Source organism: Malaya genurostris, chromosome 2, assembly GCF_030247185.1.
Source record: "Malaya genurostris strain Urasoe2022 chromosome 2, Malgen_1.1, whole genome shotgun sequence".
Taxonomy (NCBI): domain Eukaryota; kingdom Metazoa; phylum Arthropoda; class Insecta; order Diptera; family Culicidae; genus Malaya; species Malaya genurostris.
In genome coordinates, this window is record NC_080571.1 from 316,053,691 (window position 1) to 316,066,554 (window position 12,864).

General features: G+C 36.4%; 1 protein-coding gene across 4 annotated transcripts in view; it reads right to left on the reverse strand.

The window, feature by feature from the left end:
* Positions 1-12,864, reverse strand: part of LOC131431195 (EGFR adapter protein-like) — a 180,379-nt gene that overhangs the window by 89,816 nt on the left and 77,699 nt on the right. For all 4 annotated transcript variants that reach the window (XM_058596765.1, XM_058596764.1, XM_058596762.1 and 1 more), the window contains one exon: positions 7,202-7,231. The gene's annotated coding sequence lies outside the window, so the exon portion shown is untranslated. The remainder of the gene's footprint in view (positions 1-7,201; positions 7,232-12,864) is intronic.

Here is a 12,864-nt window from a genome sequence, read left to right on the forward strand (position 1 = left end):
TCGACGAGGTCTAGAAATCGACCCCCTATTGTTTGATATAAGTTGTTATATGAAATATTTACGCCTAAAAGTTATGTATACTTGACCAACCGCAGAAATTGGTAAGTATTTTACAGCAATATTTAAAAAGCAAGAAATTGAATTTTCAAAAGAATTTGTCTGGGTCTGGGGGTCTGAGGCCTAAGTTAATTTTAGTAAAGGGGTCCATGGCCCAAAATAGTTTGGGAACCTATGCTCTAAACGATGTTCACATCATGTAGCCAATACGAGAATTCCAATTAGCACCTATATGATAACATGTAGCTTTTTACCTGACAAGTAATTTACTAGTATGCTTTATGATAGAACCGAAAATTGCTGATGATACGTTGGTATCAGTGATACAAAGATATTATAATGAGCACGACAACTCATTCGTAATAATATTTAAAGTACGGTACAGTATTCTTTATGTCTAAAAGCGAACCATTTTCATCAGATGAAACAATCCCCGTGAAATCACAACAAAACTATCATGGTTCCTACATTTAAAAGATATTCGAATTACGGAACAATGCAAATTAATTGACCACAATCAATCAATCTCCACAAGTTGCTATTCCATCATTGAGCAGAACAGCTATGCTGCAATTACTTTTTCATTCCGAAACGGTTATTTTGCAAGAGAAAAGCACGAGTTCGCCAAGAAAAAAGAAATAAGATGCCATAGGATAGGCAGCCGCGCTAATGTGCACTCTTTATTTTCCGCCAAGGAATTAATCCTTATAAAGTACTTATTATCGCTGTTTTGTGTACGAGTATAGCAGATTTGAATGATAGAGATTTTAGTAAGCTAGGATTTCTTATTAGGCAAGTCAAGCGAATAGATCGAGGGTACCAAAGTAGTTCCAATTATACCAGATATAGTCAACCACCAGAACGGATTAAAATCTTAGGTCATGGGTTTTATCTTGTTCGGAAGTATAGCTGGAACTACGAGCTTCCACCCATTCCACTATTCCATAATTTACAAGTAGTTTTCTAAAACTTGTATCGAAAGAATATGTATTTTAATTGAAACCGATTTGAATAAATAGATTCAGTAAGACAAAGCTTGCCATAGATATGATTTATAATACTGTGTTACAGATTAAACATTAGTTAAAATTTTAAACGCTCGTTCGCTTAGACAACAAGTCAAATCAACGACCTTAAATTTACAGAACATACCTGAAAATCAAAAAACCGTTACAAATGCCACGCCTAATTCTTCTAAGGCACTTATTTCTTCGAATTAAAAAAAAACAGATACGCCTGCCAATTCGTCTTCTAACGAAAACAATTTATTGACAGGTAGATCGACCTCGTCATCATCTTCTTCTAATGTCAGTTATGCTAGTATAACAGGTATAAATCTACCACTTAATTCTTCTAATGTAAATAATCAAAACACAGGACCGCCTTGCAGTTCATCTTTTAACGACAACAATTGATTAATAGGTAGATCGGTCATATCATCTTCTTCTAATGGCAGTCTACCTACAAATATTCCTTCAATGCCATTCGCTTCTTTAAATGAAGTTGATTTAGGCGATATAACTGAAAATAAAATAATCTAAAATGATCTATCAACTTTTTCAAATGATCATCCGAATGAATTCGACTTCTTGACTTTTTGAAGCATTTAAAATCGGATGGCAATTTGCAAATAATATTATAATGAATTTAAAATTTAACAGTGATGTTAAATAATTATTTGAATATTTTAAAATGGACTGCTCGATCTTTGAAATCGAGTGCAGATGAATTTTATAATTTTCTCAAAGTTCATAAAATTCATATTGCCATTGTGACAGAAACTTTTCTTGAACCAAGCAATCCATTGTGACAGAAACTTTTCTTGAAAAGCAATCCACATTATGTGGTTCATCAATTTGACAGGTTTACTGGAATAGGTGGTGGAGTTGCCATTTATGTCCAACGGCAAATTAAACTTCGAATTTTACCTTCTTTCAATACTAAAGTTATTGAAAGCTTGGGAATCGAAGTTGAAACCATTCATGGAATTTATTTCATAGCTGGAGCATATTTGCCATTCCAATGCACCGGCGAACAATTAAATTTCTTTAAGGCGATTTTCAAAAACTCACAAGATATCGACCGAAATTTTTCGTAATAGGGGACTTAAATGCTAAGCATGTCCAGTGGAATTGTAGGCAAAATAATAGTAATGATACTTCATAATCAACTCTCAGCTGGTTACTTCACAGTTCTTCATCCCAGTAATACGACTTGTTTCTCTTCCGTGAAAAATTCGTCTACAATTGATCTGGTTCTAACGGATCAAAGTCACATTTGTAGTGAACCGATTACACAAGCTGACTTTGACTCAGATCATCTTCCTGTAACATTCAGACTTTCCAACGAAGCTATAATTAATCCAATTAGTTCTATATTCAACTATCATAGAGCTAATTGGTTGGATTACAGATCTCACATTGAAAATCATGTGGATCATGAAACTATTTTAAAAAATTCTGCGGACATCGACACAGCAATTGACAATTTGAATCATTACATTATCGAGGCTAGAAACCTTTCAGTTCCCAAAGCTCAAACTAAATTAAATTCTCCTATCATCGATGACAATCTTTAACTGCTCATTCGGTTGAAGAATGTTCGTTGACTACAATATCAACGTTCTCGTGATCCTGCTATGAAAAACATAGTTAAAAATTTACAGAAAGGAATTAAACATATATTTACTCTTTTGCGAAATGAAAATTTCGCTAAAGAAGTTGAACAAATTCTCCTACACACTTAAATCGGATTACCGACCTCAGCTGTTCAAATCTCGGTAGGTGATTTTATCGGTAAAATTCACGTTTTATCACTGCGGTACCTTGAGGTACTGCTGTCAACAAATGTTCATTTGTGCTGATATATCAGTAGAATAGAAATATTCGGTAATTCGGCTGTTCAAAACTCGTCAAAAGCGGCAAGAATTACCGAACGAGATTAAGTGTGTAAGTCCTAATTGAAAATGAAGTCTCAATGAAATATGATCAACTCAAGTGTTATTACAAAATGACATTACAGAGACGAATTTCGATAGAATTAAGTCAATCATTGGAAAACCTAAAAACTTAAAGGCTCCTGGTAAGGTGAATCTTTGATAGTCTTATTAAAAATCTTCCCGATGTTGCCTTGAGACTCTTGGTTAAAATTTTCAACAAGTGTTTTTCATTAGCTTACTTTCCGAAAAGATGGAAAAACGGTAAAGTAATTCCCATCTTCAAACCTGATAAAAGCCCAGCAGAAACATCAAGTTATCGACCAATTAGCTTACTTTCTTCTATCAGTAAACTTTTTAAAAAAATTATCTTGTTGAGAATGATGTCTCATATAAATGAGAATTCAATATTTTTACCAGAACAGTTTGGATTTCGTCATGAACATTCAACTACTCATCAACTTGTCAGAGTAACGAACATGATAAAAGCAAATAAATCTTCTGGGTTATCCACTGGAGTTGCTTTTCTGTACGTAGAAAAAGCATTCGACAGTGTTTGGGACAAAGGTTTAATAGCAAAAATGTCTGATTTCCAGTTTGCTATTCATTTAACTGATCGAACTCTTCAAGTTAGCTATCAGAATTGTAAATCTGAACTGCTACCTGTACGAGCAGGTGTTCACTTCTGATCTTCCAAGTCTTCCGGTTGGTTGTCAGAAATCGCTATTCTGTGACGACACAAGTCTGTTAGCCACAGGTAGAAATCTAAGAGTGATCTGCAGTCGCCTACAAAGAAGTTTAAATATTTTCAGTGATTATCTGTCTAAATGGAAAATTAAACCAAATGCAGCAAAAACGCAATTAATTATCTTTCCTCATAAGCCAAGAGCTTCTTATCTTAAACCAAACAATAATCACATTCTCAAATTGAATGGCTTTGAATTGACATGATCTGATCAAGCTAAATACTTAGGTTTAACGTATGACAAAAAACTCACTTTCAAAGATCACATTGAAGGAATCCAGGCAAATTGTAATAAATATATTAAATGTTTATATCCTCTTATAAACAGAAATTCTAAGCTCTGTTTAAAAAAATAAATTGTTAATTTATAAATAAATTTTCAGACCATCCATGCTTTGTGCAGTACTAATTTGGTCAAGTTGTTGTTCCACCAGGAAGAAAACGCTTCAAAGGATTCAGAATAAAATTCTGAAAATGATTTTGAAGCGTCCTCCCTAGTTTAGTACAAATGAGTTACACAGACTCACAAATATAGAACCATTAGATGTAATGTCACATAATATTATAAGCAAATTCCGACAAAAATCTATGCAATCTTCAATTGAATCGATTCGCTCTCTGTATTAGTTAGTAAGTTAGTATATAAGTTCTTTTTCCCCATTACACAATACAAGTAGGTTTAGAATTCTCCCTACACAAAAATCTCAGAATTGCGGAAGCAAATGATGTCCTCATGGTAACAACCAAATCGTATATATAATAGGGCTGAAAAGTCACCACTTGTGGCTGAAAACCCAATTAAATCTTAATAATTTAATTTTAACTCATATTCCAATAGATAATTATTAAAAAAAAAACATTAGTTGTCAGTTGACATACAACTATGTTTGATATTTGTCGCATTAACTTTTGCAGCACCTAAAACTGTGATTTCATGTATATACATGTATCAAATTGTTTTCTGGCGGCCTTTTTCCGAATTGAATTATAAAGTTTAATGTTGAATGTATTTTTTAGACGTATCGGATTCAAGAGATTTAGGATCTGCAAACTTGATGCAAGATTTCAGATAAATTAATAATATCTGTTCAATCCGGTTCCTGATTGTTCTATAGGATCGAGTGAAGCGCAATGTTAGGAATCTAGGAAAATTAGAAGCTTCAATAAGCGTAACACACTTCAAATAAATGCATTAATATACCCTCATATTCACAAATACGTCTTAAGGAACACGCGCGATCAATCAACGACGTTGATAAATTTGATATTCAAGAGCGAACATTTATTTTCAGAAACTTCGTTCTAGATTTCATGTTTGTTGTTTTAACTGCATGATGCTTTCTTCGCATTCCATAATTTTAACCACTCGTTTGTTCAAGTTTGTTCAATTTTTTCCATATATTCGTTTGAGCTCGCCTTGAACGATTAAAATATAAACTTGTGGTTAAACGGTGTATATTCTAATTCGTTTCCTGGATTTTTGAAACATTTTTCGGAAGCAGTCAAGTGAAACTCGAGAATCGTCCGTAACACTCGTTTTGAAACTATATTTTCATGTTTACTATGAACCAAAAACAAACCTTTAAAAACCAAGCCGTTGCCAGTTTTACTTTTTTTTCAGCACCAGTCAAGACGAAACTGTATAAAAGGCTAGGCTAAATTGATCTTTCGGTGAACCAAATAAACGAGATCCGTTTGTATAGGACCTAGGGGTATTATTATTTGTATATGGATTACCCTCTCTTGAGAACTATGATTGCACCTTCATCATAATAGGTTTCTATTAATAATAATAGAAGTAGAGATGGGCAATCCGCTCGCGAGCGGTTCAAAAGAACTAAGCTAACTAAGCTCCAGTAGTCATCGCATATACGAAATCAATTAGTGTAAGATCTGCTTTATCTGTTTAACAGATCGACTTAAAGAGTAAGATAGAAATATGTGAATTCGCTTTCACGTTGCTATAACCGAACCGAAGTAAAGGTTTTGTATCCGAATTCTAAAAACTTAGAGAATCGTTACCCTATGCGACTATGTTAGGGTTTCTCTGAATTAGCAAAGAATTTAACACATGTTTACAAAAAATCGGACCAGATCAAGCAAACAGCAAAAATATCGATTTCCAAATTTCATTAACTCTCGCACATCAGGCCCATTACAACTTATTTCATATACAGTTTGGTTGCTAACAACATTCGCTGTGAATCCATCCAAATCTCAATTAGATGCTAATTTTTACTAAACCTAATTAACATGAAAACAAACTTTGGAGCGAAACGCCCCGGGCCTAGCAATGCCGATAGCAATATGAGCTTGCCTTAGCCGCCAATAAACTCGATCAAAATCCCCTTGAAATCTTGAATCCCTCACGCAAAGTTAATTTCCAAAATCAGGTTCTCAGAATTCAATTAGAACTTTGTGTGTATGTGGGAGGTGCCATGTTCCTCGGAATTGCTTCTGTCGCAAGGTGGCACACGGTAGCACGGGAAGGAGTGTTACGATGGAGATATCAGCTGTGGCACGTGTTTACCGGTGAAAATTGAAAATAAATTTCCATCGTTCAAATATCGATGGAACGAAAATTCGGAAAATTTGCAAACAACACCCCATTTCAATACTATCACGACAAACTGCCATCCTCTATATCAAATACAAACAAGCTTTCAATTGGTTGTCAACTCGATTCTGGTCCCCGCGGTTATTCCTTTCTCACCCCAACGCGTGCAGGAAACCGTTTTTCAAGAAAACGTTAAAGTTCTTATCGAATTATCTCCACCAATAAAAATTCAGCCTCAGCTCTGTCGCTCATATCCAGCCTAGCTTGGAGGGTGCATTACCTCATAGTCTGCACAGAATTGACCAGCACTGGTAAAGGGAGTGGAGGAGTGGAGGGGAGAGTAAGCAGCAACCAACCGAGCAGTTACAAGCACATTACAGCAGTTACAAAATACGAAACTTGCTCCATTTACCGACCCAGCCGGCTGCAAAATGCGCAGCTCGCCGCCCCGGAAACTTCCTGGGCTGGTCCCCGTGTGGTCTCTAGCCGGAGAGTACAGAGCAACAGTACGAGCAATCGATCCGATAAACGGAAAAATTTGCTAGCGTGGCGAATTTGTTTGCCGCGCGGCATCGGGAAGCGGAAATCGAACTTGAAGCGAAGGAAGAAAAAAAAAGTTTAAATTGTGTTTTTTTTTTCCTTCCCGGTCCTTTTGATTGGGGACGCGAAATAATCATCTCCTCGAAATTGGAACTGGGGGAGGGTGATTACAATAGATTGTTATTTTCCTGTCTATGATGGGGAGTGAGCAGTGTGAGGAAAAGATGCGAGGGAGATTGGAAAAAAAAATTTTTTTTATACCGTTGAAATAAAAAGTAGCGTCTCGGAAAGATACTTCTTATTGGGAGTTGGAAACTCACATTTATTTTAGTTGGGTAATTAAATGATTCAATGCGTCTATACTCACCAATTCAAGATGCCGGTTTCCATAGTTTGTCTGAAAATAGAAAAAAATATATTGAAATTGAATACATCGTCTTAGTTTAGCTAGTTTCTGCAACCCCCAAAAATTTATTTATTTCGTTTGTTCCGCTATGACGTGAAGTCGGTATCAATTTGATTGGGGTTCGGGTGAGATACAAAAGACAAAATAATTCTGACTCCCGACCAAAAACTCGCATGCGAGTGCATTTCAGAAACGTGTTTATTCAAGCTAATGCAGAACTAAGGGTAAACTTCTTGGATCGATTTATAATTACTATTCTTTACGTTTCGTCTTTGACTCGTCAGTGCAGAGCAGTTCAAATTGAACTGCTTATTGCAAACTTAAACAGTTCAACTTGAACCGCTAAGCAGACGTAAAGTTAATGCTACTTGCAAAACACTTATTCAGTTGGTACCGAAGTACCACGTCTTTCCTGACGTGCCGAACGAAAAACGTTGTTTTCGGCTTATACTGGCCGATTCAGGTATGGTCATTTAGGGGTTAGCCTATGTTTGTGCTTTGGGCACATAACCGTTTTTACTATTCTTTACGTTTCGTCTTTGACTCGTCAGTGCAGAGCAGTTCCTGAACCATACCTGAATCGGCCAGTATAAGCCGAAAACAACGTTTTTCGTTCGGCACGTCAGGAAAGACGTGGTACTTCGGTACCAACTGAATAAGTGTTTTGCAAGTAGCATTAACTTTACGTCTGCTTAGCGGTTCAAGTTGAACTGTTTAAGTTTGCAATAACGAGTCAAAGACGAAACGTAAAGAATAGTAAAAACGGTTCTGTGCCCTAAGCACAAACATAGGCTAACCCCTAAATGATTTATAATTGTTGATGCAAGCCAGATAAAATATTACATCCAGAGAACAAAATAAGAGCCCGAAAGTGAACGAAAGCCGCTACGAGTGCTCAATGAGTCGTGAAAGTCATGGAGTCGATTTACTTGGATTGTCATGTTTCTCGAAAAAAAAACATCTAGTATTATTTAAACATTGCTGAGGCGTTTTAAGACTAAAATTACTTCGAATGTGCCTCACAAAAACAAACAAAAGAAAAACATACAAGACGTAATTATGACCAAATTAACGATTTGGAGCTTCAATTGAATCCCCATTCATCTTATTCGCCCGAGTAGTCTCCCTCGAACTATTATCTGTTCTTAAGCATAACAAAATGTGTCATCAATAACGGATCCTGCTTGCGCGATGAAATTGACAACGCCTTGGACTTCCGGAAAATTGCTTCTAGGATGAAACCAAAGAGATGCTAAATCGCTTTCAACAGGAATTCCTCTCGGATAGAATAAAATTAATATCTATTTTTTCTCATTTGGTCTATTTGCCTTTCTCATATATACAGTCCGCCATCTAACATTTTTGCCTTTCTCATATAGAAAGGTTATGCAATCACTGCACTATGGTCCGAAACAGGAAATTAGCGTGACAATAATATTTTCACTGCCAAATACTAGTTTTTTGTAGTTCGTGTCTTCACAAAAGTTGTTTGTAATCAAATGAGGCTCCTTTTGATGAAAAATGTTACATTACATAACTCTTAAACGCCTCAACGTATCAACATACTTTCTTCAGCAGAATAATAGTATCAAATTAGTTCTACAAGTGTTCCATACATTGTCCTTTCGAGAAATGAAACACACGAACAAAAGATCTTATAGTTGTTTTATAGAAATTTCTTTCTACACCTTTTCCGGGATATAATTCCAGAAATACCGGAAATAGTAATCCTCTTTCCAGAATAAAATTAGTACAAATTTCTTAGAATAGGGACGGGTATAGCGTGATGGGTAAGTCGATGCCTTCCACGCAGCCCACCTGGGTTCGATTCCCAACCCCGCATATAGAGTCATACATTTTTTCTGACCCTAAGGGGAGAATGACCTTAAGGTTAAAACCTCTATAACTGACACAAAACAAAATTCTTATAATAAAAAATGTAACAAAGGTATCCTTACACTTCTAAGTGGATTAAATCAGATTTTTCGTTTAAAAAAACCTGTTTTAATCCACCTAGTGGTATAATGATGCCTTTCTTATATCTCACATATTCTCATATATAAAAATGTGCGGTGTTCTTCAAAAACCTTCTTCGAATCTTAAAATAACAAAAAGGTTTGTTCATAAACTAGTATAACCTACAGAGTGAAACAGTACTCAGGTTGGTTAGGCCATCTCTGCGGAAACGAAAAGAGATACTTCCGAAACCGGAGTCTGGGAACCGGTATAATCGAAGTTAGTTCGAGGAAAGTGATTGGGATCCGTTTTTGAGTCTATGGTTTCAATCTTCGGTCATTCATCAAAAACCCAAGAACAAGGAAAGCCAAATTATTGTTTGGTCATCTACTGACAATGACTACCGATTGGAATAGTTTCGAGGCAAGTTAAGAATTTTTTTACGTGTTTTGTTTTGCCGCTTCAAGTGACGGTATCCAATTTTAACACACCGGAAATTGGATCTGGATTCGGAAGTATTGTATGAGACCATGAAACCTTTCATTTGAATCTAAGTTTGTTGAAATCGGTTACGCCATCTCTGAGAAAAAAGATGAAGTAATTTCAAATAAGATTTTTTTCACTAATCACACTTTAACTCCGGAAGACGGATTCAAATGAAATTCAGAAACTTCGTGTGGGGTTACAAGACTTAGATTCAAATGAAAGATCTTTCAGTACCATAGCTTGCTATCTAATTTTACCCAGATCGAACTTCCGGTTCGAGAGTAACGGGTTAAAATGTGCAAAAACTCAGATTCAAATGAAAGGCCCTAAAATCCCAAAGCCTGCTATTGAATTTTATCGTGATCTGACTTCCGGTTCCGAAGTAATGGGGTGAAATGTGCAAAAACATAGAAAACGGTCATACGTTTTTCTCAAAGACCGCTCAATTAATTTTCACAAACTTATATTCAAATGAAAGGTGTTATGTTCCAAAATGCAAGCGTAGATTTTTTTCCGGATCCGACTTCCGGTTTCGGAAATACAGGATTGAGTGTGTAAGAATTTGAAACCCGTCATTTTGAGCGCTAATGCAGAAAACAGGAAAAAATTCCTTTAAGTTTTGCTCAAAATTGTCTCAATTTGTAGAATTTGTTAGTTGCTGGTCAAATGAACTGATTTCAGCTGTTCCGGTTCCCAGTTCCCGGTTCCTTCATTTTCTCAGAGACAGCTGAGTAGGTTTTAACAAATTCAGACTCAATTGAGAGGTTTTATGTTTCCCTAGACTGCTATTTCATATTTTCCCGATCCGACTTCCGGTTCCGGAATTACAGGATGACATGCACTAAAACTATGAAAAAAATTGTCACTCACTTTTCTCAGAGATGGTGTGACCGATTTTCACAAAATTAGATTCAAACGAAAGGTCTTATGGTCCTCTAGCTTGCTATTGAATTTTCCGGTTACGGAATTGCAAGGTAATATGTGCAAATCTATGAGAAAATGCACACTCAATTTTCTCGGAAATTTCTTAATTGATTGGAGCTAAGATGCAAATAAAATTTCTTGAAAATATTTAAAAAGTCCTCGAAAAAGTTTATCCAGATCCGATTTTTGGTTGCGGTATTACAGCGTGATAAGTGAAAAAAAAAATCAATTTCAAGAGGATTTTTTCTGAAGTGATGGCGAAACGAGGAGCAAATTTTTATGAAACTCACTGGGAAAATCATCTAGTTGGCAAAACTTGCTGGTTAGTGGATATATAAATTTACTTTGACTACTAGTCCCCGGGTTTCGCTTCCGAGCGCACCTGTGATAGTGAAGAAAATCGTCAAAAACGGAACTCACTTCGATTTCTCAGCAACGGTTAAAACGATTTTCACAAATCATGATTCAAATTAAATCCCTTATTGTGTAAAACAAAATACTATGCAATTTCATCCAGATCCGACTTCCGATTCCGAAATTATTGGGCAAATAGTGTCAAAACTTTCAAACTGTCATACAAAATGATGCAAACCCGGTACGCATCGGTACGGAAGAAGAAAACACCACCGCCTAGCACACAGTATGCTTTGTTCAATTTTATATAGCGTGCAGAGTTGCCACATTTAAATCTATAATAACAATGTGCAATTTACGTCACTAAAATATCGCTTTTATCGCAAACGACGTTTTTACAGTATCCACCGAAATTGGGTTTGACAGACTTTCATTGATTCCGGCACGAGTTTCAGCCGCTATTTTGAACTGATTTTGATTGCACACCAATAAAATGTGTCCATCTTGTTTATTTTTGTCGGTCAAACAAACCGCTTCAACGTGGCTTCAAATCCACACTCCATCAACAATAATTTTTTTTTTTTTTTTTTGTTTCGATTATAGAGGTTTTAACCTTTAGGTCATTCGCCTCTTCGGGCCAGAAAAACTTTCTGACCCTATGTGCGGGGTTGGGAATCGAACCCAGGTGGGCTGCGTGAAAGGCATCGACTTACCCATTACGCTACACCCGTCCCCCTCAACAATAATTTAAAATTTCACCAATCGTTTTACCCACTTTTTTCAGCACAAGTGTTTGTGAGCATTCCTTTTTTCGAGCCATTTTCTTTTCGAACCATTTACCGCGGTCACGATCGGTTTTGTGTGATAAATAATGACGGGAATAAATTTGACAGTTCTAATCAGTGCATTAAAACTTCATTCAATTCAATTGAAACTGAATGTGGAACACATTGATGATCTCTCTAATGCAGTTAACTTCACTCTAGACACACACAATGTTTGCTGACGGCCCGAACGGGCAGCATTCAGTTCATCACTCGTTTTTCATCTATCGAGGCTCAGTTTAATTACCGTCAGTTTATTTATTGAAGTAACAAAATATCTCTTTCAATAGTGTGAGAGCGGCCTTCTAATGAGGTTCATGTGAACATTCGAATTGGTTCAAGATAATAGATGAAAAACAAACCAGATAACTGAAATATTAATCACAGAATATGCATAAATTAATTGTTTCCTCCTTCAGTTTTCATTTTTAATACTTTACTCCATTTATAATTCTATTCGATCGAACTTGCTTACTACCAAGAGCGAAGACCAAGGAAGGAGCTACACTGCTTGGCACTCGAAACTGAGCAAGCAAAATTCAAATGACTAGGTACGATTATTTAACTGACGATGAACTCCGGGAGCTTCACTTGAAAATGAGCTTGAGCTTGAGCTTGAGCTTGCTTGAGCTTGAGCTTGAGCGACCACCCCTGGTTGCTACTCCGTTACTGATCGAGATTAGCTGAAATTGAACAGGGAGTTTCTAGATGATCCGACCTGGGACTGGTAAATCATCCTTCAATGTACATCTTTTGATAATCCCAGAATTCATTGATCAGTACCGGCGCCGGCCAGGCCCGAACGTAGATCGTCTAAGGAATGGGAAGGGATGTTAGTCCAACACTTGTTGTTACTAGAGGCCGTATATACTACTGCGCACTCCACAAGTGTCACGGGAGAAGGATATTTGTTAGTAAAAATTTCAGTATTGGTATTATTCGCGCGCGACTCAGTATGTTCCGGTTTCAAGATGCTCGGATGCACCACTAAACTCACTGACTTCCCGAGTGAACGTTTCAACAATATCCTATATAAAAGTCCCGGAAAGTCTTGATTCACAGCTCTTATTCGAGGAAACT